Source organism: Triticum dicoccoides, chromosome 7B, assembly GCF_002162155.2.
Source record: "Triticum dicoccoides isolate Atlit2015 ecotype Zavitan chromosome 7B, WEW_v2.0, whole genome shotgun sequence".
Lineage (NCBI taxonomy): Eukaryota > Viridiplantae > Streptophyta > Magnoliopsida > Poales > Poaceae > Triticum > Triticum dicoccoides.
In genome coordinates this window covers 57,774,611-57,782,329 of record NC_041393.1, presented here as the reverse complement: position 1 = coordinate 57,782,329, position 7,719 = coordinate 57,774,611, and the positions used below count along the sequence as shown (strand labels likewise).

The following is a 7,719-nucleotide window of genomic DNA, read 5'->3' as shown; positions in this document are numbered from 1 at the left end:
CCGCTGGCCTGCCTCTTGCCTTCCCTCTTAATAAGATCTTATTCATATGCCACCGCCGCAGGCTGCTTCACTCACAATTATTCCGGCTGCAGCTCGGACTTGTCAATGCTTCGCCTAGCATTCGTAAACGGTGATGGTCGTTGTAGCGTTCCTGCAAACGACGACTAACCGATCTACTTCAACCAGGTGGTATAGGGGATAAGGAGTGGTTGGATTTAATTCTCAAGGTATGTATTCTGGCTATTTTGATCAATTTTTGCTAACTAAACAATAAAATTTTCTATATGTGCTTTAGCAAAATTGAATTTCATAATACAATCAGTGATGATTTGCCATTCAAGCCTATATAAAGGCAAACTAAAAGCTAACTATTTGCTAATACAAAATTATTCTAGTTCGTATATCTTAAATTTTCATATGACGATGTTTTGTAGCATTGTCATTTCATATCGTATTTCACAATGGCTTGATTATCAACTTCGTCTTCTTGATGTGTATGTGGAATTGTTCAACAATATTAGCCATGCTCCAGTTGCAAGATTTTTTTGTGTGTCCAGGCCAAGCTAAATGTGAATGATACTTCAATATAAAACTATTGGGTAGTATGAGAGGCACAAAATATTGTCTGGCTTCATCGTCATTTGGCCCCCCCTATGCCTAAATCCTGGCTCCGCCCCTGGTAGTATGATCAAATTTGTTTCGAGACATGCAGTCCCCAAATGCTCCACTCCCCACAATCTGACGAATGGGAGAGGGAAGCTGAGGCTATGGTCGCGCCGTTGTAGACAAACAGTTTAACACTGAGGTAATGTGATAAAAATAATCGTTTTCTCTCTCTCGTACGTTCAGATTTATGTATGCCTGCTACGTACAATTCATGTACTCCATCCGTCCCAAAATAAGTGACTCAACTTTATACTAGCTTTAGTATAAAGTTAGTACAAAATAGAATCATTTATTTTGGGACGGAGGGAGTACTGTTCTGTCCTTGCACTGGTTTCTTCTACTCCCTCCATAAACTAATATAAGAGCATTTAGATCATTAATTTAGTAATCTAAACGCTCTTATATTAGTATACAGAGGGAGTAATATTTTTGTTGTATATTACTACGTTCAGTTGGTGTGAAATCCCCCAATTTTTGGTTAATCTAGGAAGTAAAAATAAGTTCAGTTTGTAGACTGTTTAAACCACTTTTAACTGAACTTGTACAAGCATCAAATCTAGGATATTTCAAGTCTCTTCACAAAAAATATATTACATAGCAATAATTTCATCTTATTGTTGTACCAATACGATTATGAGGTGTATTCGTGGTGCTTTGAAGTGTAAAAATTGCAGTACTTTTCCTTCCTCTTTTTTTGTATTATTTTAGCTCAAGCTTACACTTTCTGACTGGACACTAAATAACATTCTTTTTTTTTGTTGCAACGAGAGAATAATAATGAGATGCGCTGCCACATGGAGAACTTGGACCAATTGATAAGACACCAAATCTTGGGCACTAAATTATGTGTAAGTAGTTGATCTGCATCTGAAATCTCTTTATAATAGTTGCGTATATTATAGTTAATTTCACCGATATCTGTGCATCTTTTATTTGGTTATTTGGCCTGAACCTACAGTTCAAGGTCAGTAATTATTTGGTCCGAGCCTACTATTCCTTTCCATGTCTTGTATAATTCTCTTTTTTGACATGAAGAGTTCCCGGAGGTTGGATGGCAATTTGAAAATTCGAGTGTATGCTTCAAGATGTATGCATATAATTTTGGAGTCTATTCATGTTGGTTCAGCATGTTTCTACTACACTCCACATCTCACAGTATTTAGAGCAGAGGGCCTTCGATAGTGAATACTGCATAAAATGGTATTGTTCTGTGGGATGCAGAATTTGTTGTTTCATTCATCCGTTATCCTTGGTGTTGTTTTACATAGCTTATATTCATTTGCTTTGTTTCAGCGGCAGGGTATACAACATAGGAAAACTTGACTAAGCTTTTCTGAAATTCTGGTTTCATTGGGTGATTTCTGTTTTCTTAATAAATTGGTGGGAGTGTGAGATAACTATTAAGCCAATTAGTTGCTGTGTACATTTAACAAGCGGGCAGTTGGGAGGTGATAATTATTTTTGTGTACACATAGTTTAGTCAGGGCATGCCCATGAACTGTTGCTTGCATATTGTATCATGTGAATGTAAGTGATTAAATCTTCCTTGGCTGAAATGTCATACCCGGTTTTGTGAAGTTTATATAAGCTTGCATTTTTTTGTTGCTTTGACCATTTTCTTTTTTTTCCTTTGATAGCTAAGATGCACATGTAAAATCACATAATTGGATCCTTTGGAGCCTGGTAGATTCAGTACCAATTGTCGACTTAGCACTTACCACGTGCTGCATAATTGTTTCAGATTAGCATCCTTGTACAACGGCTAATCAACTAGGAGCCTCTCCTGAGAAGCAAAGATGTGGATTATCCACCTCGAAGGTTATAGTTGCTAAAGAAGCTAGAGGAGATTTAGAATATTTTATCTCACAACTTTCACTTCATCAGCCCAATAATGAAAGCAGAAGTATGCATTAAATATACAAAGGTCTCCACAAGGTTTGCATAAGAAGGTAATGTCCCATCTTTAAATCCTCTGACATTGTGCTAGAAACTAATTTTATTACTGACTGGACATATATGCCATGCATGTTTAGTACCTTGACTCTTTATATAGACAAACCTCTGAGGGATGAAGCGTTTGGGAGCCCGGATGAAGAATGCTTCTGAGGCGGAGAAGAGAACTGATGAGAATACTTCCAAATCGCTTTGAATTTTTATTTTGGCAAACTCGGACTCCTTGTTTGATAAAATACATCTGAAGAGCATTTTTGCGCACTGTTCAAATAAACTCTTCATTTTTGTGTCTCTGTCAAACAATGCATTTCAAATAATTAGGTTATTGCCCTGGGGATATTTCGACAAATGTTGTACTTATCATCCTAGATACTCCCTATTCATTACCTATATCACATTCCCATTTTATTTCTTTCGGGAATAGCACATATTGTATTTCCATTTTTAGTTTCTTTAGTTGTTTGAATTAAAAAAAGGTGTAGACAAACAAAAGCTATAGAAAAGGATACAAATTAAATAGAGGTGGAATTTGAAAAATTGATTGAATTGGCAGGACGTGCGTTACACGTGCACGCTTACTAGTTTTAAGAAGTAGTTCATGCAACTAGATATACTTAAAAATAGTTCTTCTATTTTCTCTAGAAACAAGAGATAAAAAACTATATTTTTCTAAAAGTAAACCTCAACGAAGATTTTGAAAATTTGAAAGAAAGAAGAGAGACATACGAATAAAAATAGACAAGAAAAACCAAAGAAAGAAAGAAACAGAAAAAACCATCATGGGTCTCATATAGGGGTCTCTTCTGACTTTGAATAGGATTTAACCTTTCTCTGTGCGTGGCGCTCACCATTGTTGTCAGTTCGACTATGTGATGGGAGCTCACTCAGTTAGCGTTTCGGGATGGGGTATGAAATTTTTGGTGGAAGCCATTTATATTATATAATCCTGTGACCATTCTTTTGTTTAAAAATAGAAAAAAGGCAGTCATCTCATAAAGTTGCATAACATAAATCATTTGATGCATTGTAATTTTGGCACGACATTGACAACCTTGCATTAGCAACCGCATTAGCAACAGCTAAAATAGCAGGAGTAGGATCTTGACTACTAACACTATTCCCATATGCATGGGTGATAAATAATTAAATATCCTCGCGAGAGTATAACAACATCAATTCTTGTCTTGTTTGCAGAGCTCAAGAACCATCCTTGCGATCTTCGGCTTTGGTATCGGCTTCGTCAGGTGAAGATCCATCCCAGCTTCGATGGCCTCCCGCAGCCCTTCCTCTGTGGAATTCGCTGTCAATGCAATGATCGGGGTGCGGACGCCTTGTCGGCTTTCTTCCTCACGGATGCGCCTCGTCACCTCATAGCCATTCATCACCGGCATCTGAAACAAAAAAATCAAATTGCCAGCAACGTCAGAGATGACTAAATCATATCATCTGAAACAAATTAACCGATGCTTGGCATGGTATTGCTTGAGAAATGTACGTACCTGGCAATCCATGAGGACCACGTCATACGACAAGGCGTTGTGAAGAGCTTCTGTGAACATGGCCACAGAAACGGAGCCATCGCCTGCAATCTCCACGGTTGCTCCGAGATCGTTCAACATCTGCCCGTGGATTTTCTGCAGAAGCATGGTGTCGTCCACCAACAGCACGCGCGTCCCCTCCAGTGGCTTGCCGTCTCCAACATTGGTTGGTCCCATGGGCACCGTGGGCATGATCTCGGAAGCCGACGCAGTGGTTTGATCTGCCGCCCGCATCTCGAACTGATATGGGTGAAGGTGATCGAAAGGGGATGCCTGGAGGTCTCTCATGACCTGGAGGAGCTTGTGCAGCCGGGAGCCGTGGATGGGCTTGCGCAGCTCAAGGTCGCAGCAGCTCGCCTCTTTAAACCTCCCTAGGTCCTCGGAGGGGGTCTTCAGGTCCGTCAGGCAGACGACCCTGCACGGCGCCTGGAGCTTGGTCCTCGCCAAGCTCGCCGCCTCCTGGGCAGCCTCGTGGAGCCTCCCAGCAGAGACGTCGACGACTACGAGCAAGCTGAAGGCGTGGAGGTGCCCGGCGTGGTTGCCGCCCATGCCCCTGCTGCTCCTCAGGTGGCTGGACATCTCCTTGGAGACAAGGCAGCGATGTATGGTGTCTTCCAAGTCATCGCATCCTGCGCTGTGCAGCGACGACATAGATGGTGGCCTTGACGGCGAGGCGTTGAAGGCGGAGCACACCTCGTCGATGGTCGGGGCGAGGAGCTCGGCGCACGAGATGGGCCAGACCTTCACCCCGACGCTCTCCATCCATGTGTGCAGGATCCGGCGGGTCTCGTCGCCGTGGACAAGGAGGATGCAGTGTCGCCCTTGAAGCAGGCGGGCTCCCTGAACAGAGAAGGCGCCGCCCTCCCTTCCTCGAGAATGTCTTCAACCTCTGGACTCTCCCTGGCCTTCAGGAACACGTTGAAGCCAAAGCACGTTCCCGCTTCTCCTGACTCCTTGTCCTTGATGCTTATCTCCCCTCCCATCAGACGAACCTATATATAACAATAAAAGCAACAAACAAAATCGTAAGTAAATAAGAAATAACAGACACATGAGTGAACAATATAGTTTTCGAAGATAAAGTGTCAAGAACTATTTTAGAGTGTCAAGCGCTACAAGCAAAGTTGCATGAATTTGTCTTAAATCCAATCAAATTTCTACGCATCTGGATTAACATAGCCACCTTCATCTCAAGTCACTCTTAATTTATATATATAACCTCCAATTAATACAATTTCAGACTTTGGAGTGTGTAAATTTAGATAAAAGTTTAGGAAGTGACAATTCAAAAGCGAAAAATATACATTGATGCACTTGAGAGCAGAAAGATGAGATCACTTACAAATGATTGCACAATTCCAAGTCCGAGCCCGGTGCCACCATGCCCATCCTTCACTTGAACGTAGTTGTCAAACACAGACTCCCTCCTCTCTTCGGGTATCCCCACACCAGTGTCAACAACCTCAAAATAAAACTCAACCGAATCGGGATCAATTTTCAAGGACAAGCCGCCATTCTGTTCGGCACAATTCTCACTCCTTCCAAGCAGCCGACCGAAGACCCTAGCGGCACGACGGCGGGGCGCAAACCTCGACGGGGTGCTGATCATGGAGCCCCTTATGACGGGGCGGTTGGCCCACGCCCGGAGCATGACATGGCCTTCGTGCGTGAACTTGATGGCGTTGCCGAGAAGGTTGTCGAGGATCTGTTTGACACGCTTACAGTCACCGACGGTAGCGGTGCACCGGAGCACGGAGAAGTCGCAAGGGTCCCAGATCACCTCGACACCTCTTGACATTCCAATGACGTTCGCCAGGTCCATGGATTCCTCGAGGACATCTGCCATCCTGAACTCGACCTCTTCTAGCTGTATCTTCCCAGACTCCAACTTGCCCATGTCCAGTATCGTGTTAAGAATATCTGAAAGTAACATAGACATGTATAAATATATATGGATGATAATTAAGTCAACAGATGCTCAGCTGAAAACACATAGATGGTGTAAAGTTCATTTTTCTCGAATAATAAATTTATCGCTTATGCATAAATGAAAGGCACGATAACATGGTACATGGTACGTAAATGCAGCGAAATATTTTCCTAACCAGAAATTTGATGATAAAACAGTATTAGAACATGGTGTGTTTACTGTCCGCTAAGATATTCATATGTGATAGCTCCATTTCAACTATCCTATATTTTAATATTTTTAGAAAAAAATAATTCTTTTTTGTAAATCAAATATTAATCCTTTACCAAACAGAGAATGATTTCTTAAATATTCTAGAAATTATAAGCAAATGTTATATTTAAAACGTAGAATTGAGCTCTTGGACACTTCTACACCTAAAATTGTAAACAAATTATTTGAGGAAACTTCGCTTTTACAATATGCAAAATTATAATGCTATGGTCAGGATCTAGTACTAAATAGTCCTATACATGGGAATGATATGTATGGATGGTAAGTAGGGCCATGGTTGTGGACTAACCGAAGAGCTTATTGGTGCCGACATCCATCTGGTTGAGGTTATAGATGAGGTTGGTCTTGCCGCGGGCCTCCGACCGGGAGATCTCGATGAGTCCGGCGACAGCAGCGAGCGAGGAGCGGATGTCGTGGCTAGCGCGGGCGAAGGCATTGCTCTTGTTCATGCTCTTGCGCTCCGTTTGCTGGAGCGCTTCCTTCTGTTGCAGTAGGTCGGCCTCCAGCACGACCTCCCGCGCCCTGACCTTCCACAACACACGTGCCATGAGGAAGCACACCACCATTGCCACTATCGTGACTGCACACACGATGCACACGACAGCCACCCCGATCCGTCGGACCTTGGTTGCCCCGCTCAACTCGCTGAGCAATAGCCAGACTCCCTGGAGAACAAGAAGAAATACAACCGTAGATAATTGTTTGTACGATGTTGCCCGATCAAATTTTTAGACATACTCCCTCTGTTCTAAAATAGATGACTCAATTTTGTACTAAAGTTAGTACAAAGTTGAGTCATCTATTTTGGAACGGATGGATACATATGTGTGCTACTGCAAAGAAGGAAACAAAATTTTCATGGAGAGGATAATCTTCAGATCTGGGATGGGAATATATTAGGCGAATCACTTCGACCGGGCCGTTGATTTGGAAACTTTTGAGCTTTTACATAACTTTTTCTTCTTGAGAAGTCGATGACATTTGCTGCGAATATCTCGCAGATAGTTGCCACCTTAATGCACGTTCTATGATGTGGTGTCATTAGTTAATTATAAGCATAAATTTAGTACTTTACGCATATATGGACGATGGCTTGTGATGGATGCTAGATGGACAGGGTGTTACCAGGTTCACGCCGGAGAGGTCGAAGCTCGTGCACGCAACTTGGTCCGACCCGACGCTGTGGATCACGATACCGGGCTTGTCAATGGCGGACGCCGTGCAGTTGCTATCGGAAAACAAGGTCTTCATCAGCTTCGCGCCGTGGCCGGGCCTCCCACGAGCCAAAGGCTTATAAACCGTCGCCGCGCCGGTGCGCTTGTCGGTGATCGCGTAGTAAGTGTCCGCGGCCGGATCGGC

General features: G+C 42.8%; 1 pseudogene; it reads right to left on the bottom strand.

The window, feature by feature from the left end:
* Positions 1-3,791: 3,791 nt before the first annotated feature.
* LOC119338606 overlaps positions 3,792-7,719 on the bottom strand; it is a 6,370-nt pseudogene continuing 2,442 nt past the window's right edge.